Below are 24,508 nucleotides of genomic sequence, written 5' to 3' on the forward strand. Positions count from 1 at the left end.
TCATCCTTTCCCAACCCAGCCTTGGCCAGCTTTTCATCTTCAAAACTTGAACAAGTATTTGTGGTATTTTAATTACTTAGTCATTAGCAGCAGAATGAGTGGTAACTCACAATTTATTCTCCTTCTCAAACAATACCCCTCAATTAATGATATCTATGTTTAGATGTAAGTAGCTCATAAAATGGCTGTATATTTTTTATTTAATTCTCTACTGTAAAGATGTTTGCCATCTCATCTGGGTTTTTTATTACCTGTTCCATGTTTGTTATTGAGATAAACAAGTAATGTATAAGGACACCTGGGTGGCTCAGCGGTTAAGGGCATCTGCCTTCAGCTCAGGGCGTGATCCTGGAGTCCCAGGATCAGAGTTCCACATCAGACTACTTGCACAGAGCCTGCTTCTCCCTCTGTCTGTGTCTTTGCCTCTCTCTGTGTGTCTCTCATGAATAAACAAAATCTTTAAAAAGAAAAAACAAGTAATGTATAAAAACATAGTGATATCATAATTATTGTTATGGTCTATAATTTACTTTCCAAAGTTTTCTTCTGCAGCTTTTAAAATTTCAATTTTTGCCATAAATAAATAAATAATAAATAAATAAATAAATAAATAAATAAATAAATAAATACCATTTCTAAATACAAGCAATTCACTATGAATTAAATTCAGTCTATAACACTTACCATATGCATCTGAAATTTTTCAAAAAGTCCTGTGATTTTGTTGAAAATACCTCATCATTAGAAAAAAAAATCTTTTTAAATATCAGTGGGGGGATCCCTGGGTGGCGCAGCGGTTTGGCGCCTGCCTTTGGCCCAGGGCGCGATCCTGGAGACCCGGGATCGAATCCCACGTCAGGCTCCCAGTGCATGGAGCCTGCTTCTCCCTCTGCCTGTATCTCTGCCTCTCTCTCTCTCTCTGTGTGACTATCATAAATAAATAAAAATTAAAAAATAAATAAATAAATAAATAAATAAATATCAGTGGGATTTTACTAGATAACATGTAAAATTCATTTTGTTGACATTTTCTCAAATAATAGTCATGGTTGAGGAGTTGGGATAGAATTTCTGGTAAGGGAAAAGCAATCTCATTAATCCTGAGAAAATATATTTCTTCTGTTTTCAACTCCACCAACTATTGCAGGAGCTCTAATTTCACCTAAACATTCCTCCTCCCATTTTATTTGCTGCTCAAAACTAGTTGTTAGTGGTGGATGGGCAGGGGTGGTGGTGGTGATTGCCTTCTGTGAGCAGGACAACTTCTAATTTTTTTGTGAGTTACTAACTTTTTTTTATATATAAAAAGAAAAAGCTAAGACTAGCATAATGGTTGATTTAAGATTTCTGGATAGGAGAGCACAGAAGCTTCCTTATCTTTCAAGTTTCTCAAGTTTGTGAAGAAAAATAAAACCTAATTAGATCCACCTAACAGGTCAATACATTTAATCTTAAAACTGAGAACAAGTATCTAATACTTTAGTGTGCATATAATCATGAACATAGCACTTTGAATGTAATGGAAGTTTGTATATTTAAATGGTACCAAAAACCCTGAAAATGGCATTTGAACATAGATTCAAATAACTTGTACTCAACACCTGCCATGCATACTGAGTACAGAAGAAGACTCTATTTGAAAACGTCATGGTCTATTGGAATATATTGGCATGTCAATAGTTAACTTATGATAGAGATTTACACTGAGATCTTTGGGAGCATATAAGAGGAAGTAAATGTAAGTGAAGTTGGAGATAAAATAAGGCTTCCTGAAATAGACAGGTAGGCCAATAAATAGGATATAGGGAGAGAATGATGTATGGTTTCAGGAGCAATGTACAAGGTAAAAGGCAAGGGAAAGCCTAGGGAATTTAGGAAATTCAAATATTTTGAGTTAGGAGGAGTTCAGGGAATAGAGAACAGATTCTATACTTTGCATTATTTCAAAATCATAATATCTGTGAAGTGGAATATTTGTGGCCAACTTTTTTTAATGGAGCTTTTTAAGCTGACTTCCTTCACAGATATTTAAGGTAGATTTTATCAATGTCATGCAGCATTTACTCCTATTTCCTACTCTGAATGCCATAAAGCTAAAAACAACATTTTCACTTGAGCCTTGGAAGGCAAAAATGGAACACAAGCAATCCTCTTGTTATTTAGATATTTTCTTCTGGAAAGCAAAGATATGGTTTTGTCTAAAACAGATTTTCCGTGTACTATGTCTGGGTTGTGGGTGTTAGGAGATGATCATGGCAGTCAGTGGGGCAGAATCAGTGTCCGTGTCCATCCCCAATTGATGTGTGTCAAGACACATTTGTGCCTGTGGTGGCACTAGGTTTCTGGTCCTAGCCTCCCAAAGGTAGATGAGCAATATGCTTTGGAATACAGTGAAACCAATGGCAACCTCCTAAAAATTCATTCTTAGTGCACAGGGGTTGTAGCTTCTCTGGAAAATGGGGATTATCATGTGTGTCCTTCTGAGAAGCCTATTCTTTTATCATTTCTTCCCTTTCAATAGTTTCATAAGCATGGTATTCTTCATATTAAAATACTCTTTTTCAAATATCATTAGGTGGTTTCTGTTTCCTACATGAACTCAACCCTACTCATTGCTATAAACCAAGATGGAATAAACAATTCTTTGACTAAACTCTCAGCACACACCAGTGCAAACGAAGATCAGTAATAGAGACAAATAAAACACATTTAAAGTGGGTTTTGCCTGTAGGCAAAATTGTCTTGTATTTGGGAGCTTATATATAACAGTGAATTATTTCATTTTAATTGGTCCATCCTTATATTTTCTTTATTTCTTAGAGAGTAGTTATGTTAGATTCTCCATACCTCACCAAACAGTAAGTACCTCCATTTTGATATTAATAAAGGTTATGATACCTAAAACTTTAAATCTCTAGAATATAAAATTAGAAATTAACTTAATTCCTAATAATCCATATCTGACTCTACATGGTATATTTAATGGTTACAGAAAAGTTATAGAAAAGGAAGATCCTACTTAAACAAACAAGAAACTGCCAACATGTTAAAAAAATAGCAGGTAAACTAATCCAGCATTTCAACTGTTGATACATAAAATGATATTATTGAACTATACTTCAGGTAATGTCTATAACCAGACATTCTCTAGATATTCCATTTTTCCCCAGGCATATTCCAATACAGATATGTAGGGAATTTAAATATAGTATTCAAGTGAGAGAAGGTGTGCTGATCAATTCCCTGAAGGAATATGTAGCTGAGATATAGGATAATGTTGACAATTTATGCAAATCTGTAAGAGGAAATTAACCAGGACCATGAAGCATGTAGCATCACTAATAAGGTAGAAAGTAGCCTGATCAAAATGAATGATGTCAAATGCCCTGAAGGCACCAAAGTAAAAGCAGTTTCTCCCTTGGAGCAGAGCCTCCCACTCTGCCTGCAAGCAGGTAAAGACCTCCTTAGCTTAGCAAGAGAAGAGAAGATAAAGCTGCCAGTTACAGCTATCAAATAAGAAAAAGAATGTATTGACAGGATATGATTACTTTCAATGAGACAAAGGAACAGCTGAAAACCTACTGTTTCTAAAAATTGTGAAAACATAGAGGAAATGCCAAATCCTTGACCTCTTCTCTAAGCCTTTATCCATGTAGATACAAATATTAGTGTTGTAATAAGATCAAAGTAAGTCTGTTTATTCACTCATTTAACAAACAAATATGTCTTCTGCGTGTATTGCCCTGTATGATGTAAGATAGACAAAGTGACTAGACTATAAAAGTCAATGAAAACCATCTAAGAAAAGTACATGCAATATTAGTGTCTAACATTATGGAGACAGACATTAAGCAGGTAAAAATCACACAAATGTTTTTATAAACTATGTTTCAGGAAGAAAATGAAAAGTATGCAGTGATCTATCTATCTATCTATCTATCTATCTATCTATCATCTATCTATCTCCAGAGATTGGGGGGAGGAGGGAGAATGTGAGCACAAGAGAGAGCGCATCTGCAGGAGTAGTGGCATGGAGCAGAGGGAGAAGGAGAAGAAGACTCCCTGCTGAGCAAGATGTCTAACACGGGCTCGATCCCAGAACCTTAGGATCATGACAAGAGAGCCGAAGGCAGATGCTTAACCAACTGAGCCACCCAGGTGCCCCTTTAAGCGCTTTTAATTCAAAATAATCAATATACCAAAGTGGCATATTTTGGAGAGACACATTCATATTTTCTTTAGGTTCATTCAGATTTGGAACTTCAGAAGGAAAATATGGTGACAGGGATGGGGAAAAAGCAGAGGATGTATTCAAAAACACTCATGGAGGCATGGAGGAGTAATTATATATAGTGTACCATAGACTCTAAGCTGCTCAGTAAAAAAAAAAAAAATGAAGTGAGGGAAATGGATAATGGACAGGTGATGAGCAAATTGTAAGATGTATAGATGGGAGGATATAGTGGTTCAGAAGTCACAGAAGAGTTGAACTGAAAGTCCACGATAAAGCAAACTAAAAAGAAAGAGATTTGTTTTTGGAAGACTAGGGTTTTGCATTAAAATTTTTGATAATGAGGTCAAGTTTTGATGATTATAATTGTCCTGAGTATTGTCATAAGAGAGAATAAATGAATAAAACTTGGGGAAAATTTTATTAGAGATAAGACATTGAAAAACTATGTGTTATCTGAAATAACTATCGGTGTGGATATTGATGTTGCCAAGAATTATAAAAACAACTGTGTGGGGCAGCCCCAGTGGCGCAGCAGTTTAGCGCCGCCTGCAGCCCAGGGTGTGATACTGGAGACCCAGGATCGAGTCCCACGTCAGGCTCTCTCTATGATGCCTGCTTCTCCCTCTGCCTGTGTCTCTGCCTCTCTCTCTCTGTCTCTATGAATAAATAAAATAAAATCTAAAAAAAAAAAAAAAAAAAACTGTGTGAAAGTAAAACTCTCAGTAAAGAAGTACATTTTGACTGGATGAAGGGGAGGTAGCAAGAAGTTGGTACATCATGGAAACAAGGAAGATGAGTAAGTGAGTGTAATGAATAATGAGTAGCGTATTCATCTGGTTGATATATATCTTAAAGAAATGGAAATACTTTTTAGTTTGGAAAGATCTGATAATTACAATAGGGTGAAAGCTATATGACTTCTCTGGAATTGTGATATAAAAGAAAATAAGGGTGGCAGCCCGGGTGGCTCAGCGGTTTAGCGCCACCTTCATTCCAGGGCCTGATCCTGGAGCCCTGGGATCAAGTCCCATGTGGGGCTCCCTGCATGGAGCCTGCTTCTCCCTCTGCCTGTGTCTCTGCCTCTCTCTCTGTGTGTGTCTCTCATGAATAAGTAAAATAAAAAAAGAAAGAAAGAAAGAAAGAAAGAAGGAAAGAAAGAAAGAAAGAAAGAAAGAAAGAAAGAAAGAAAGAAAGAAAGAAAAAATAAAGTAAACACCATGAGATTGAAATGGCCACAAAAGACATGGGGACTTTAGGGCACACTCAAGTTTCTTTAAGAGCTAGTAGGTAAACATTCTGGGGAGAGTTTCAGGATGCCAATTTGCTTTATACTGAGGTCAAATTTAAAAACAAACATACAAAGAAACAAACACCCCAAAAGACCATAGTTTAGAAGGTAGAGATCAGGAACGAGGTCAGATTAGAAGAGGTAAAGGAAAGGAAGATATGAGCTTAGGTCATAATGGATATCTGGAGGCACAGGGAAGAAGGAATATGCAACATCAAGGGATCTTTCCTGGTTTACTGAAGGTGGGTGGTTGGGTCTGGTTCCATGGGTAGTAATGATTTACTCTGAGTAAGTGTAACATCCAGGAGATTTATACAACCGAAATTTACCCAGAGGTAGTTGACTTTTCAGGCAATATAGAGTTGTGTGGCAGAAGAGGAGTTGTTTTTGCTTTCTTGTCACTTACACATTCTCTCTCTCACTATGCTTGTCTTATCCAGTGTCTCATCTTCTCCAGAGTACAGAACTCCTTTACAACAATGACCAGGCATATCTATCTTTCTGCTTTGCTCTCTGGAAGCATGCAAAACATAATTTTTGTATACTATTAGGTAGAAGACATAGAAATTATCTGATACAAATGTTCCCTATTCAAAATTTGTCACTAAAGGGTGACTTTAATTATTATTATTATTATTATTATTATTATTAATTTAATGGATCACTTATTTAATTAGGTTCTTTGCAAGAAATGTAAGGAAAGAAAGGAAATTTAGCACACTAATTTGTCAGGATAGATCCAATTTGTGAGAAAAGACACGAGCAGAGGTAGCCCTGAAGCTGAGGAGGAGCTTTGATTTTTGGCAGAATTTGTGTGTCCAGGGCTTTCTGACCAACCTTGCACTGCTCTGTAGTCTAATATTTCTCCTTCTCAGTATTGAAGATCTCACCTTCCTGGTATGTGGTTTTAGTCAGCTTCTTCTCAAACTTAGCATGAGTGAGATGTTTGGGGATTTTCACTCTTCTGATACCAATTTTGGGGGAAGTGGCATGACAAATTTCTAGTGTGCTCTACGCAGAGGAACTTGACTGAGGGCCAGAGGTCCTGTCACAAGTAGCAACTCACTGTTCAGTTGCTTCAGGAAAACCATCCTCTTCTGTGGCTCCCAGTGAGATGATCAACACAATCCCAGGAGTGATGATTCCAGTTTTTTGCCCTGGCTCAACAAGCTTTCAAGGCACAGCTTCAGTAGGATAATATGTACACATTTTGCGAAGTTCAGCCACTTGGGTACCACCATTCTTGTCACTACCAACTGGTTTTGTGACAGTAGCAAATAAATTTTTCCTTCTATTTCTTTTCAACCCTGAATTTAGCTACTGAATGCTTTCTCTTGTATGTGACCTTTCTGGAGTACATAGCTGATCAGGATTATCTGCCAATTTCTCTAACGAGGACAGGATTTTGGCTGTAGTGGGGCTTCCTCTTCTTTGGTGTTTTAGCCTTGAGATTACCATTCTTAACTTTTCCCCAGCAACAGCCTTCTTGGCTTCAGGTTTTTTTCCTCAGTATCCAGCTTCTCAGATTTTTCACCCGCCATCATGCAAGATGGAAAGTAGATAATTTTTAAATCAAAGTTATTCACACACATACTATAAAGAAGCACCTACTTCTGCAGAGGTTTTTAAAACAATAGTCTCCAAAATGCCTTCCCTTTTCAATGACCTATATTTCATTTAACTGAGTCTTTTTATTTTTTTTTAATTTAAAGATTTTATTTATTTATTTGAGAGAGAGAGAGAGAGAGAACAAACAGTGGGGAGGGGCAGAGGGAGAGAAAAGAGAGAGAAGCAAACTCCCTGCTAAGCAGGAAGACCCACACAAGGGCTCCATCCCAAGCTCCTGGGATCATGACCTGAGCGAAAGGCAGACACTTAACCAGCTGAGCCACCCAGGTGCCCTCAGGTGATTCTTTTAGCATATCTCAAGTGTAGTTATGTTTTAATTTTTTGTTACTACAAATCATCTATTACCTTGAGATAATTTATATTTAAACCCAAATTTTCTAAGGCAAAAATTTAGAAATAATAAAAATGCCTGCTTCATAGTTAAAAAATATCTTTGCAGGTTTTTTTTACTTTTTTGAAAATATCAACACACACACACAAACACACACACACATATACACACAGCACATCCCTCAGAATAACATTAATTCCTGAATACTTCATGCTGACATTTGGACTTTTGAATAAACCGTTTTTCAATGGTCTTGATCTAAGATGCATGGAAGTGAGATAATAGTTTGAAGCCACAGGTCCATTTCCAAACTGAATTTTCACTAAATGTCACAGTACAGCTCTCTGCCATTTCTCTAGAATGAGTGTATTGGTTCCCGGAAGGAAAATATGTTTATGAAAAATCACATCCCAGTAACTCAAGGGTAATGTTGTGCTGGCTTTGAACCTGAAAGATCTCTATCCTGCTGCACATTCCTCTTTGTAATTTAAATGCAACCAAGTGCATATAATAGTCAAAGAAGTAGATTCTTGTGCAAAATTGTCTAACTTTACTTGGTTTGAAATTTATGTATAAATAGTTACAGCATTTTGCATGTGTGTAGTAAAAAAAAAAAAAAAAACTTTAAACAATCACATTTCCAGTAGGAAAAACATTATGCTGTCAAAGCAAGAGGATACTAATATACACGTGTGTATGAGTGTGTGTGCGTATGTGCATTGCATTTCTACAATAATTGCATTGTACTGTATTGTGCGTGCATTGTGTTTCTACAGTAAGTATGTGGCACTTTTAAAATTCAAAATAGTATGTGGATAGTTTTGGACTTACTGGCTGAGAAAATCTCTGGATGTTTCATAAGAAAATACTAGTACGTTTTCAATATATGAATCTAAGTTTTTAGGGTTGAAGAAACCAGCTTGGACATTACAACCCCAATAAAGAACTCAATCCCTCATTGTAAGGCCAAGCCAAGCTTGCCCAGCCAACTCCAATCACCCAAGCCACTTTAGCTGAGCTGTAAAACATCACGAAGCAAGTAGGTGCCATTCCTTCTTTTTCTAGAGGAAAAGAATCTAAAGATAAAAATACAAACAAAACCCAAGAACTCTCATTTTTCCTCTTCCTGTTTCTGGAGAACCATTAGTGACTATTTGCCTCTTTTGAAAGAATAAAATGCTAATTAATCACTTTTAAGAGAGTTACTTCATAAAAATGTTACTTCAAAAAAAAAAAAAAAAAGAAGTTCCTCCTAAAATAAATCTAGATTTCTTTAACAAACAAAAAGCATGGTTTGGAATTCTGGGCTAGTATTAAATAATACCAGTCAAATTAAGCCCAAATATCAATCATGTTAAAACCAAGACCAGATTTGCATGCATGAAGGATATTTCTAGGGTATAATCTATTTCTTAATCTGGGTACATGGTAAGGGATTCCTTATGCTGTACCCTTGTGACTTATGCACTTTTCTCTCTGTATATTGTATTAAATAAAATGTTCAATGAGTAGTTCATATGATTTGTTCTATGCAACATGGTTAATTTTTTTATAAAAAGATAAAATGAAGTGTGAAAATGTCCTTTCTCTTCCATATACCCCTGCCATAACCTAGTATTTCTCTCCAAAATTATTTATTTAAAATTGGTGTGCTTCCTTCTACAAAGAAGACACTTTTCAACTGTCTCTTATCTAACTATACATCTACTTCCTTGCCATTGATATATATACAGTAGCCTATCTATCCACTTGTTTGATTTGTATATAACAGGTAAATAATATATTGATATATTGTTTGGTGTCTTGCTTTTTAATTAATTTGTTTGTTTAAATATCTTTCATTTATCTCATAACCTCCACAGCATAGTCATTCGTTATAATAACTTTTTATCAAATGAATATACCATAATTTATGTTATTAATCTTTTGTTGATAATCACTTTGGCTGACTCCAGATTTTGTCCACTATTCACAATAACTCACCACAGTTCACTTGAATTAAGCAATTAAGCTTATAGAGACATATACACTCAATACTCTTGATTTGCCAGTTTAACAGTTTTAATAATATAGTAAGTGAAATTTTTTTTTAATTTCTGTTGTGAACTTAATTTGTTTTTAAATTTCTGTTGTAAACTTAATGTTTGAGTCCCCTCGAAATTCATATGTTGAAACTCTAATCCCAACATGATAATATTTGAAGATGGGGCCTTTGGTAGGTAATTAAGTCATAAATGTAGACCTTCATGAATGGAATTATTGTCCCTATAAGCAGAGGCCAGAGAGCTAACTGGCTCCCTTTCAGCCATGAGAGGACACAGCAGAAGATAGTTATCTGTCTGTAGACCAGTGATAGAGCCTAACCAAGAACCAGATTACACTGATACCCTAATCTGGGTATTTTAGGCTCCAGAACTATGTGATATAAATGTTGTTTAAGCCACCCAGCCTATAGTAATTTATTATAGCAGCCCAAATTTACTAAGATAATTTTCATCCTTAAAATGTGCTATCCAAAGTGTCTAGCTATTTTTAACTTTTTACAAAATCTTTGGCCTTTTTTTTTTTTTTTAAGATTTTATTTTTTGATTTATGAGAGACAGAGAGAGAGGGGGGCAGATACCCAGGCAGAGGGAGAAGCAGGCTCCATGCAGGGAGCCCCACATGGGACTTGATCTGGGGACTTCAGGACCACGACCGGGGCTGAAGGCGGCACTAAATTGCCTAGCCACCCAGGGTGCCCAATCTTTGGTCTTTTAAATATTTATGTATTCTGTCTGTTTTCCAAGTGAATTAACTGTGGTATATTTCTTGATTTATATCAGCTCTGTATTAGTTAAAAAATGAGAATTGGGGGAATCCCTGGGTGGCTCAGCGGTTTAGCACCTGCCTTTGATCCTGGAGACCCGGAATCGAGTCCCGCATCAGGCTCCCTGCATGGAGCCTGCTTCTCCCTCTGCCTGTGTCTGTGCCTCTCTCTCTCTCTCTGTCTATCATGAATAAATTTAAAAATCTTAAAAAAAAATAATAATAAATAAAAAATGAGAATTCTCATTGCCTTATTTTCTCAGTTTGTTATATTCTGATAAATTATTTTATGTAGTATTTAATAGCTTTATATAGTTAGATATGTCTGTATTTCATTATAACTTATCAAGTGTGGTATATGTCCTATTTAGAAGAGACTTTTGAACTAAGTAAGCTAGGAGAACCTTGCAGAGTCCCATCCTGAGGCTCAGATTTGTTTCTGAGGTTATAATTATCCCTTATTTAAAGAAAACAAAGAAACAACTACAAAAAACAAAAAACAAAGCAAACTGAAGTTAATAAAGTATAACTTTTTTTCCTTATAGCTGGTAGTCTAAGCCTGATATTCAAATCCTAAGAGGTTTTTATGCATGATACAACAAAAAACATGTCATATTCTTCAGAATTAATTTATCTTTTTCTCTCTTCAAAAATATTATATATGTGTAATATATTAGAGATTAGAAAAAGTTATGCTTACGAACAGTAAAGAGAAAAGTGGTGTAATAGATCCTAATTGTCTCATAACCTAATCATTAACAAAGGAGCAAACTAAACTTCTCAAGTTGGGAGTAGAAAGGTAGAAAACTGTCTAGGTACTTTATATAAAAAAGTCCCATTTTCAACAGAATGTGAAAACAACATAATGGTGTATAATGTGTATAGCATTTTTCTAATGAAAAATCAAAGTCTCTTTGTTAAAAATTCCCCTAATATTTGTATTTTAAGTGTTGTCTCATTCTACAATCAAGCCAAGCTTTAATCAGGAACTGGGTAAAAAGAAGGGATTCTCTCCTTTCTTTGGCAAAGATTTTCTTAAAAAAGTGTTTCTAATAAACACAATCTATTCTAATTTTTATATTCTCACTTTCACCATTAAAACTTGATCTGTAAGGAAATCATTTTTGTAGTAAAGGGAAAACATAATTTGACACATATAAAATACACACATATAACTTCTTTCCAGTAAGATTTATTTTTATTTCCTCACTGACTTAAAAAAAATGCTACTTTTATTGTAGACTAAATTTCATGTATATCTTGGTGTTATTTCTGACCTCCTGTCTATATGTTTTGATGATGGTAACAAAGTGTTAATTATTCTAGCTTTCATCTTTTCATATCTCTGAAGATTATTTTACCTCATTACACTTTTTAAAATGCTTTTCCTGACGAGTTTATCATATTTATTCTATCAGACAAATTTGAGTTTCATTTTATTAAGTACAATGAACTCTGTCCTTTCTCATCATGAGGCTCAGCGTGAGGCCAGTGCGTCGGGAGCTGGGCTTACCGTGGAAAAGAAGCCACTGCACCCCACAGCCACGTGGGGTGTGTGGGGGTGGGGTTCGTTGGTCCAGGAGAAGGACCCTATGGACCCCCGGGGGCCAGCCCCCCAGCCTTTCCAGCGGCCTGAGAAACCTGGTGGAGTCGCCGTCGGAAGACCAGGCGGGAGCATAATGAGGCCCTGATGGGCAGCCCCGGCCATTGACCTGTCAGCATCCTTCTGTGACCAGTCAGGATCCTCTTGTGGCCCCTACTGCTCCCAAGCTTGTGGTCATAACCCAGGGCCGCTGAGCCGGGAGCACCGGGGTCTTTTCGACCATGAGGTGAAATCTCTGGACGTGGCTCGGCTGCTTAGTGGTGGGCGCCTGGAACCAGGCACCCCGTCACTCCCTGCCATACCCTCCCCAAGCCCAAGCTGGGTGCAAGAACCAGATCTACAGTCAAGAGGCAAGGAGAATCAGATGCCTTGAGGCTCAGGCCCTGGCCCGCGCATTCCCAGTCCCGCAGAGCTCCCTGGCTTGGGGCAGCTGCTGGAGGAGCTCCAGTGCCAGCTGATTCTGCCACAGGCCTTCCCCAGGAGGAACCTGGTGCAAGAAGCCAGGGATGCCATTGTGAGCACCTTATAGGCCTGCCATGGCTGTGAGCCTGACCTCAGCCTGGTGCTCCGTGGCTGCCAGCTGCCCTTACCAGGGACCAAGCCTGGGGGCCCTGAAAGCCAAAGAATGACACTTTCCTGGATCAACAGCCCTGACCAGTGCCCAGGGGAGGGGAGGCAGAGGAGGCAACAGAGGACAAAGGAGCTCACCTTTGCTATGCCTCACAGCTCCAGCACTCCTATGGTGCATAGGGTGAGCTTGGCACCACCAAAAGGTCCCTGGCCACCCCCCTTGCCCTTGTTGCCTTCACCATCTGGGGCAGCCTGGGGCCCCCCAACAGCCTTTGACCTGCTGAAAAGCATCTGGCTGGTAGCCACACCATCCCCTCAGCAGTACTGGGGTGTTGGGCCACAAACAGCCCCTGCCTCAGCCACCATCACCCTTGTTGCCCAGAACCTCTGCCCTGGACTGGAGTCCCAGCCCCCCTGCCCCACTGCCCAGTCTCTCCTGGGTAGTGGCCCAGAGCAGCCCAGAGGCCTGGTCTTTTCCACCCATGACACTGTACTGAGGGGACTGGACAGGAGACAGGAAACCAGCACTCCTAATCACCTCAATAAACTACCTTGTACATTGAAAAAAACAAACCCATACACATTATGTTTTTCCATTTATTTTCATCTTTTTGTCTTTCAGTAGATATTTTTTTTTTGCTCTCTCTCCTTTTCTTTCTCCCTCTCATCTCTCTGTAGATATTAATATAAATAAAAATATAGATATACAGATGCTAAACTATTCTTATAAACTTTATATATACTTTGGTTGTACTGTAAACAGATTTGTTTGTTGTCATGTCAGCTGGTTTGATTTTTTTTAAGATTTATTTATTTATTCACGAGAGACAGAGAGAGAGAGAGAGAGAGAGAGAAAGGCAGAGACACAGGCAGAGGGATAGGTAGGCTCCTCACAGGGAGCCCAATGCGGTACTCCATCCCGCATCCCGGGATCACGACCTGAGCTAAAGGCAGGAGCCCAACCGCTGAGCCACCCAAATATCCTGTTTTAATTATAATAAAGGAAAGCGGTTGATGTTTATGTTTATATTAATTTTATAACATACCATTGTAGTGAACCTTTTTATTTTTACAAAGAGTGGGGTTTTTTTGCAGGGAGGGGGGCCTATGTTTTTTGTAGGCAAGTTACCAAATTACCTCCAAGTTTTTCTTTCTGGCCTATTATTTAAACTGATGTTTTAACTAATTGGCTAGAACTGCTAAACTAAGTAAAGTGATACTGGTTATAGGCAGAAAAATTGATTTGTCTAGTTTATGACTTTAGTAGTAAGGATTCCCGTGTTTTTTCTTTAAGCGTACTTACATGTTCATATGATTAGTTAATCATATTAGTTAAATTAATGGATATATACACACGTATATGATGTACTAAAGATATAGGTATCTATAATCCTTATTCAGATTCTAAAAGTAAATATGAATGTTCACTTAGTCAATTGTCTTTAAAAAACTTGATTTTTTAGGGCAGTTTAAGGTTCACAGCAAAATTGAGAGGAATGTACAGAGATTTCTCAAGTACTCTGGCCCCAGTACATGTATGTGTAGCCTCTCCTATTATCAACATCCCCTACCCTAGTGGTACATTGATACATACATCAAAATCATCTAAAATATACAGTTTACTCCAAAGTTCACTCCTGGTGTTATACATTCCATGGATTTGGACAAATGCATGAAATTATGGTATCATAGGATTTCTTTTATTGCCCTAAAAAGTCTCCGTGACCTGCATCTCTAGAAACCACTAGTCTACTATCTCTGTGGTTTGCCTCTTCTAAAATATCATATAGTTAGAATCATACTGTATGTAGACTTTTCAATTTATCTCCTTTCACTTAATAATATGCAGTTAAATTTATTCCATGTCGTCTAATGCCCTAATAATTAATTTCTTTTTAGCTTGAATAATTTTGCATTGTCCAATGTACCACAATTTATTCATCTATTCACTTACTGAAGGACATTTTTGTTTTCAAATTTTGGCAATTATGAGTACATTTTCTATAAATATCTGTGTATAGGTTTTATGAAGACACAGATTTCCATCTCTTTGGGTAAATACTGAAGACTACAATTGCAGGACGCCTGGGTGGCTCAGTGGTTGAGTGTCTGCTTTCCGCTCAGGGCATGATCCTGGAGCCTCAGAATCGAGTCCCACATCAGGCTCCCTGCATGAAGCCTGCTCCTCCCTAAGCCTATGTCTCTGCCTCTCTCTCTCTTTCTGTGTCTCTCATGAATAAATAAAATCTTTAAAAAAAAGAGTACAATTGTTGGATCATATAGCCAGAGTATGTTTAATTTCCTAAGGTAACACGAAAATGTCTTACAAAGTGTCTATCAATTTGCATTCCAACCAGCAATGAGTGAGAGTTCCTGTAGCTAGATATCCTTGCTAACATTAGGCGTTGTCAGTGTTCTGGATGTTGGTCATTGTAATAGTCCATGGTGATGTCATTTTAATTTTTATTTCCTTGAGCAAATGATATGCAGCATCTTTTTACATGCTTATTTCCATCCACATATTTTGTGTGTGTGTGTGTGTGTGTGTGTGTGTGTGTGTGTGGCATGTGTTAAGGTCCTTGGCTCACTTTTTAACTTGGTCATCTGTTGTATTGTTGAGTTTAAGAGTTCTTTGCATGTTTTGGTAACAGTCCTTTATCAGGTGTTCCGTTTGCAAATATTTTTTCCCAATTTATGGCTTGTCTTCTCATTCTCCTGACATTGTCTTTGGAAGAGCAGAAGTTTTTAATTTTAGCGAAGTTCAGTTTATCAGTTATTTCTTTCATGAGTCATGCTTTTGATGTTGTATCAGAAATATTATTTTCATACCAAGGACATCTAGATTTCCTCCTATCTCATAATCTAGGAATTTTAAACTTTTACATTTTACATTGAAGGTGTGATCCATTTTGAGTTAATTTTCCTGAAAGATGTAAAGGCTATAGATTCATTTTTATGTATATGGATGTCCAGATTTTCTTACTTCATTTGTTGAAAAGACTATTTTTGCTCTATTGTATTACTTTTGCTCCTTTGTCAAAATCAGTTTACTATATTTAGTGATTGGGTCTAATTCTGGGGTCTCTGTTCTATCTCATCGATCTATTTGTCTCTCTTTAGCAACTGCCACATTATCTTGATAATTGTAGCTATTTAGTAGGTCTAGACATTGGGTAGTGTCAGTCCTCCAGTTTTGTTCGACTTCAATATTCTGTTAACTGTTCTGGGTCTTCTGCTTCATCATATAAACTTTAGAATCAGTTTGTAGAATATATGGAAGAACTTTTTAGGATTTTGATTGAGATTGCATTAAATCTGTAGATCAAGTTGGAAAAAAAACTGAAATCTTGATAATAGTGAGTCTGTATCCATGAATATGGAATATCTATTTATTTAGTTCTTTGTCTCATCAGTTTTATAGTTTTCCTCATATAGATCTTGTACATTTTTATTAAATATATACAGAACTATTTCCTTTTTCAGATGCCAGTGGAAATATTATTGTGTCTTCAATTTCAAATTCCACTTTTTCCTTGCTGGTATATAAGCAAGTGATTGAGCTTTAAATATTAACCTTGAGTCCTATAAGCTTACTATAATCACTTATCACTTCTAGGAATTTTGTTGTTGTTGATCCTTTCAGATTTTCTACATGGACAATTATGTCATCCATGATCAAAGGCGGTTTTATTTCTTCCTTTCTAATCCGTATAGTTTTTATTCATTTTCTAATGCATTAGTAAGAACTTCCAGCATGATGTTGAAAAAGAGTGGTGAGAAGGGACATCTTTGCCTGTACCTGATTTTGGTGAGAAAGTTTCACATTTTTCACCATTAAGTATGATGTTAGCTATAGGTTTTTATAGACATACTTTATCAGAGAAGAATTTGCTCTATTTTTAGTATATTGAGAATTTATCCTTTTTTTTCAGATTCAGAATTTTTGTGTCATGATTGGAATTTCATCAATACTATAAAATATAAAATATAAAATACTTCCACTTGGAAGGATTGAATATTTTCACATTGTATCTTAAATCTTAACCCCTGACCATCATATATTCACATATTTATTTCAGACTTTGTAAATATCTTTTGATAAAATTTCATAGATTATTTCATAAATGCTTTTTATATTTTTCTTATATTATTAGTGTTTTATGTTATTTTATATATTTTTATAATATGTATTTTTAACTGTTTCAGATATGCAGATATTCAACTATATTTTATCTATTGAATTTCTTTTCACTAATTTTGAAAAACTATCTTGTTAACTTAGATAATCAGTGGAGTTTTTGTATTCTAAAGTAGGCAATCATACCATTTGGAAAAAATGACAGAATTTTTTTCCTTCTCAATTCTTTTAGCTTTTCCTTCTTTCTTTTCATTTTATTTCCTTCCTTCCTTCCTCCCTTCCTTCCTTCCTCCCTTCCTCCCTTCCTCCCTTCCTTCCTTCCTTCCTTCCTTCTTTCCTCCCTCCCTCTCTTTCCCTTTTCTCCTACTGCTCTTGCTAGTATTTACATATAATATTTGCATACACATATTGAATAGCATTGTATACAGTAGGTACTCAACTCTTGCTCTTTTGAAACAGCATATTTTTTCTAAAAAAAAAAGCATGTTTTTTAATGTTTCATAATTAACCTTGCTATTCTCAATAGATTTTTGAGAATTCTGTTTATCAAGTTAAAGAAATTTCCTATTTCTGGTTTACTAAGAATTCATGTTAATAGATAAACAGATAAATCAATGACTTTTCTTTATTTGTTAAGGTCATTATGTGGTTTTAATTCTTTAATCTACTTAATGAAATTTTATCCCTCTTATATGTGCTTCTTGTCATGTGTTAGTATCAATATTATAGTAGCTTACTAAAATAAGTTGAATAGTGTTCCCTCTTATCATACATAGAATAATTTTTATACACTGAAATTATTCTTTGAATGTTTGGCTAATTAAAAATTTTAGGCTAGAGTTTTCTATTTTAGAAAAAAAACAAAAACTACTAAGTCCTTTCCATTAATCATTCTGGAATTATTTATGTTCTCTAATCTCTTGAGTCAATTTTTGGCAACATTCTAGAATTCTGGAAAATCATTCCTAATTTAAAATTTTTGGCCTAGGGATCCCTGGGTGGCGCAGCAGTTTGGCGCCTGCCTTTGGCCCAGGGCGCGATCCTGGAAACCTGGGATCGAATCCCACGTCGGGCTCCCGGTGCATGGAGCCTGCTTCTCCCTCTGCCTGTGTCTCTGCCTCTCTCTCTTTCTCTCTCTGTGACTATAATAAATAAATAAAAATTTAAAAAAAATAAAATAAAAATAAAAATTTTAGGCTAGAGTTTTCTATTTTAGAAAAAAAACAAAAACTACTAAGTCCTTTCCATTAATCATTCTGGAATTATTTATGTTCTCTAATCTCTTGAGTCAATTTTTGGCAACATTCTAGAATTCTGGAAAATCATTCCTAATTTAAAATTTTTGGCCTAGGGATCCCTGGGTGGCTCAGTGGTTTAGCGCCTGCCTTTGGCCCAGGGTGTGATCCTGGAGTCCCCAGATCGAGTCCCACATTGGGCTCCCTGCATGGAGCCTGCTTCTCTCTCTGCCTGTGTCTCTGCCTCTCTCTCTCTCTCTCTGTGTCTCTCATGAATAAATAAATAAAATCTTAAAAAAAATTTTTTTTTGCCTAAATGCACACACCATATTGTCTTATTAATTTTTATACCTGTAAATCTATCTTATAAATTTGTATACCTATAAATCTATCTTATATATGTATATTATACATAATCTATATTATATCTATGTATCACCATTAAAATCTATATTATATATTATATATCTATATATCTTTATTAGTAATTTTTCTTTTTTTTTCAATTTAAATTCAATTGACCAAAATATAATGCATCATTAGTTTTAGATGTAGAGTTCAGTTAGTTACTAATATTTTTTAACGGTTCCTTCTCATTTTCTTATCAACTTGTCTAAAGTTAGTCAAATTTGTTGTTGCTTTTTAAATATCAACTTCAGGGGTCTTTTCAGTATCTCTCTTTTCTATAATATTATACTTTGTTCTGATCTTTATTATTCTCTCTTTTCTTTCCATGGCTTTATTCTCCTGTATTTTTGTAACTTCCTGAATTTGATTTTCAGCTCATTATTTTTCAGATTTTCTTCTTGTGCAACATAAATTTGCTCTAAACACTACTTTCAATACATCTACCATCCAATTTGTTATGTACTATTTTATTTATTTTCAAGTTATCCTCTTCCACTAGCTTCTTGTCCCAAATTGAATGCTTACTTCACTTGTTTGCTAGAATTCTTCTGAGGATGATACAGAAGATTCCCAAAGTGTCAGAAAATATATACTAAAGTTTTCTCCATTCCTGTGTGTTGTTGATGTTAGTATTTTATATAAAACGTAACATAATTTTATTTTGCATAAAACAGAATTTAGGTCAAAAATAGAAATAAATTAATAAATATAATAAATGTATATATGTATATGATATAATATGTATTATCTAAAATATATAGACATTCATGATTACATATATATATATTTTTTATTAACCTCTTTGTTTATTTCTTCATCTTTAGGCTTGGATTAAAAAGCTTATGATAGTTAAATTGAAACTTGTCTTCAACCAGCAGTTTGCATTATAGTTTTTATAATTTTTTATTCTTAATTGTCTACTTTGCCTTAAATTACCATCTTATCTGTAAGCTACCACAGGGCAGGAATTTTATACATTTCAATTGTATTCTTCAAGTCACCTAGCACAATGTAAGACCCAAGAGAAATTTTTGAATGATCTGTTTCATTTTTCTAAGAACATGAAAAATTAGGTTTAGAAAATGCTTATACAAAAAATGTTATTTATAGATGAAACATTTAAGTTGTTGAGAGTGTGTTCTTCTCTCTTTTTTTTTTCTATTTGACTTCAGTAAAACATGCACTCAAAGGAATATATGGTACTGATGTTTCTTAAATGCTGTTTATTAAGGTCTCTCTGAACTTCTAATTCTTGAAAAAAAATTGAAAAAAAAAGATCATAATATGTCTCTCAAACAATATTTTTAAGGAGACTTTCTCAGCACTGCGATCATGTTGTACTTCAGGCTTTGGGTGATTGATGTGTTTCCATTCTAGTTATGTCAGGAGTCAAAGTAATGTTTTATTTTACTTTTATAACCAAAGTGTCATTTCTACAAATCTTAAACATGTTGTGGAAAGTTTCAGGCCAGTTTTGAACAGCTATTTAATGAACTGTGAACAAATCTCTGCAGTAAATTGTTTTTATATATAGTAGAATCACTTTCTATATAAGCACCTTAAAGCTCAGTTATCAAACATTACTAGAAATGGAAATTTCATTATGTAGGCCAATTTTTAACACGTTGCCCTCACTAAAATAATATTCTAGTGAAGTTTTTCTTGTTGTTGTTGTTGTTGTTATTGTTGTTGTTGTTGCTTAATCTATTTGCAAAAATAGCAAGGTCTAGTTTGGTTTTGTAGAATTAACATTAGACTGGGGGCCAATATTATGGTAGGCTATATTATTTATGCATATTTGCTATTCTTTTCAACAGAAGATTATTTTTTCCTCTCCACATGGCTTGCCCATGTAACTTTTGTATACCACTTTATTGAAGGATTGTGAGTGTATGTCCTCTTGAATTAGGATTGCCCATATGATTTACTCTTGTCAATTAAATGTACGCACAAATAGCATCTGGCATTTCTAAGAGTGCTTTAAGAGGGAGATATGGTTAGCAATGTCCTTTTTCTCCTCCATAGAAAGTAGCAATGTTGAAGATAAAAGCTCCCTTTTCAGCCTGAGTTCTACCATGAAGATAATATGGATTAAAACAACAGGTAAACATGTAAATATCAACAGACATTTGATATGAGTGAGAAAAGCCTTTATTTTTTTAAAAAAATATTATTTATTTATTTGAGAGGGAGAGAGAGAAAGAGAACAAGAGTGAGGAGAAGGGGCTGAGGGAGACAGAGAAGCAGACTCCCTGCTGAACAGAGAGCCCTATGAGGGGCTCAATTCCAGGACCCTGGGATCATGACCTGAGCCGAAGGTAGATGCTTAAGCAACTGAACCACCCAGATGCCCACTGACCATATCTTTAAACTTTCATTCTGGTTTCATAAATTTTTACTAAATTGATCTTGAGTTGTTTAAGTTTCTGGGGTACCACAGTCATTGAAATGGAGTATATGAATATACTTTTAAGTGAAATTCAAATTCATTTATTCACCCATTTAGTTATTCATAAAAAAAATTTACAGCAGTTCTATTTATGTGAATGACACTGTACTTGTACTAGTAACAAATCAATGAACAAGAAAGACAATATCCTTATCTAATTTATAATCTGGAGAATACAAATATTAGGCTCTAACCTCACTATTAATTACAAATATGAACACAATAATTACTATGCAATCTAAAATAATATGTTTTGAGGCCTTAGATTCAAGGGATAGGAACAAGTTGCTTAAGAAAGCAATATTAACTTATCTTGACAGCTAAAAAAAAAAAATGTGAAAATGAGGGGACTTGCATGACTCAGTTGTTTAAGTGTCTGACTCAAATTCAGTTCAGGTTATGATCTCAAAGTTGTGAGATCAAGCCCTGCAGCTGGCTCCATACTCAGCAGGAGTCTGCTTGAGATTCTTGCTCTCTCTACTCCTCCTCCCTCTCTCAAATAAATATATAAATATATATTTTTTAAAGAGTGAAAAAGCCAGAGTAAGGACTTATATAAAGGATCTTCATAAAAAAATGAAAACACTAACACTGACAAAAATTGTGAGAATTTGCTTCTTTATAAATCTGTAAATTGGCCAAAGTCTTGCAAAAATCTAGGGAGAATTTCTTTAAGAAAAACAGCTGGAACTTAGTAAGAACAGTAAACTGTGGCATTTTTTCTTGCCTTATTTCCATCCTTGTCTCCAGCTCCACAGTGTTCCCTAAAAGCAACAGCCTGCAATCATGATAAAAAAATAAAGGGTTGCAGACTTGTAGAGGGTAGAATGCTGTTGAAACTCCTTTTTGAACCCAATTTCTAGAGATTCTGCACTATTTGATTTGCCTATCAGTTCCAAGAGATTGTAAATGGTTGGGCTGTATAACACTGACCTGACTCAGAGTTTCTCCACTATGAACAGTCTTTTACCATGGAGGAGAAAATAGTTAAGGATAATCAGTTAATATCACCATTATCTGAAGGAGTGGATAATAATTGAGTGGAACAAACCAAAGAAACTTAAAACGAACAGCTAGGGAATGAGAGGCCACAGGTGTCTTTAAAAACTCCCTGGGACTCTATTTACACATGTAGGACTGTGCAGATACTCAGAGAAATCTGAAAAAGGCCCCAAGATCTCGATTTTGGCAAACCTTGAGACTTTGTACTGGCAGGAAGTGGAGATTAAAGCAGAGTTGTAAACTGACTAGCAGAGTATTGAAAGCATACCACAATGTGTGTATGGAGCTCTTTGTCAAAGACTGGAGACTTATTGGTTTCAGGAACTTGAATAAATTTCTGTCTAAACGTTAACTAATCACTAAGCTACACATCATAGAACTCAGTCATCACATGTGCCAAACAATACAGACTTTACAGAGATAGTTCAGAAAACTAACTCAACAAACAACCTGTAATACAGCAAATGGCCAGTATAAGACATTAAAAAGAAAAGCAAACTCAATTCAAAGTAAGCAGAAGGAAAGAAATCATAAAGATTTGAGCGGAAATAAATGAAATAAAGACTAGTAAAACAATAGAGAAAATTTTTAAAAATACAAAACTTGATTCTTAGAAGATAAAATTGAGAAGCCCATAGCTAGATTGACCAAGATAACAAAAGAACAAACTCAAATTGCCAACATTGGGAAGGAGGGAACATACTACATGCCTTACAGAAATTTTAAAAAATGATAAAAAATGAATATAATAAATAGTTGTGTAACAACAAATTAGATAATCTAGCTGAAATGGGCAAAATCCTAAAAAGAGTCAATCTACTGGAAATGATTTAAGAGGTAACAGAAAAATTGAATAAATTATGAGAAGTAAAGTGTTGTTATTAATTAGAAAATATCCCACAAATAAAATCAAAACAAATGGCTTCATTGGTGAATTCTACTAAGTAGTTAAAGAAAAAAATAACATCAATCTTTCCCGAACTCTTCTCTTAAAAAGAAGAAAAAGAAAGATTTCTCAACTCATTTTATATAACCAGTATTACTCTGATGCCAGTATTAGACCAAGAAAAAATTATGGGCCAGTATAACTTATGAATATAAGCAAAAATATACTCAACAATATACCAGCAAACTAAATCCAACAAAACATAAAGAGGAATAAATCTCATAACTCAGGTACAACCATAACCTCAGGAATGTAAGAGTTGTTCACAATATAAAAGCTAATGGATTACAACATATTATAGAATAAATGACAAAAGCTAATATGTCATTTCAATAGATGCAGAAAGTCTTTCACAAGATGGAACACTCTTCCATGATAAAAAAAAAAAAATATTCAACAAACTAGGAAAGCAGAGATCTTCCTCAACCTGAAAATGGGCATCTAAGAAAAACCCATACTTAACATTGTACTTAAATAGGAAAGACTGAAGCATTTCACCAACAAAGATTAGAAAAAAGACAAAATATCTGTTCAGATCATTTCTTTTCCTTTTTTTTTTTTAAGACTTTATTTAGGGACGCCTGGGTGGCTCAGCAGTTGAGCGTCTGCCCTCAGCTCAAGGTATGATCCTAGAGTTCCAGGATTGAATCCTACATCAGGCTTCCAGCATGGAGCCTGCTTCTCCCTCTGCCTATGTCCCTACCTCTCTCTCTGTCTGTCTCTCATGAATAAATAAAAAAAAATATTTTTTTAAAAAAGATTATTTGTTTATAGAGCATATGTGAGCAGGGTAAGGGCAGAGAAAGAAATAATCTCAAGCAGATTGTAAGGAGCCAGAGGTGAGGCTCGATCACAAGACCCTGAGAACATGGCCTGAGCTGAAATCAAGAGTGAATGCTTAACTGACTGAGTCACACAGGCACCCCTATTCAGGCCATTTCTATTAAATATTGTGCTAAAGAGTCTGGTGAGTGAAATTAAGAAAAGGGAAAAAAAAGATAACAAAGAGAATGAAAAATATTTGTAAATTCTTCTGCATTTGTACTCCATGCAAAACAATGCCTATGAGTTCCTGGACTTATATGTGTTGTAGAAATACTCTGCCAACAACCAGATCATCCAGGCTAAGGACCATGCATCCATGCAGATGAACATGATAGAGGTTGACAAGGTGAAAAGCTTGGTTGAACAGCCAGTTTAAAGCCTAAGATATCTGTGGGGCCATTTGCAGTATCAGTGAAGTATATGATTCCATCCTCCAACTGGTCAAGGCTGGTGGCACCATTCCAAAGGACTTCTGTTTGCGGAGGATCACAGATGTGTAATATTTGTCATAACCCCCTCCTCCCAAAAAGAAAATATTTGTAAATTATAGATCTGATAAGAGTCTAGTATCTAGAATATATAAAGAACTTGTATAACTCAACAATATAAAGACAAATAACCCAATTTAAAATGAGCAAAGATGTTGAACATACATTTCTCCAAAGAAGGTATACAAATGGAGAATAAGCACATGAAAAAATGCTGAATATAATCAGTCACTACAAAACACAAATTAAAACCTCAATAAGTGACCACATCATACCCACAGCATGAATATAAGACAGGTAATAACAAGCATTAGTGAAGTTGTGAAGAAATTGAAGTCATCATACCTTGCTACTGGGAATAGATAATGAAGAGGCTGCTTTATAAATTAGTTTTGCTCAAAACATTAAACATAGTGTTACCATATGACCCATTACTTCTTTTCTCTAGGTATAAGCCCAAGTGAAGCAAAAACACACCAAAATTTGTACAAGAATTTTAATAATAACGTTATTCACAATAAGTAAAAAAGGAAAACATCTCAATACATCAACTG

At 35.4% G+C, this 24,508-nt stretch overlaps 2 pseudogenes; both read left to right on the top strand.

The window, feature by feature from the left end:
* The first annotated feature begins 11,882 nt into the window (after positions 1-11,882).
* On the top strand, positions 11,883-12,960 carry LOC112910247 (proline-rich protein 19 pseudogene; annotated as a pseudogene).
* Positions 12,961-23,689: 10,729 nt separating this feature from the next.
* On the top strand, positions 23,690-23,966 carry LOC112910243 (small ribosomal subunit protein eS21 pseudogene; annotated as a pseudogene).
* Positions 23,967-24,508: the final 542 nt, after the last annotated feature.

The sequence above is a fragment of the Vulpes vulpes genome, chromosome 6, assembly GCF_048418805.1.
Source record: "Vulpes vulpes isolate BD-2025 chromosome 6, VulVul3, whole genome shotgun sequence".
Lineage (NCBI taxonomy): Eukaryota > Metazoa > Chordata > Mammalia > Carnivora > Canidae > Vulpes > Vulpes vulpes.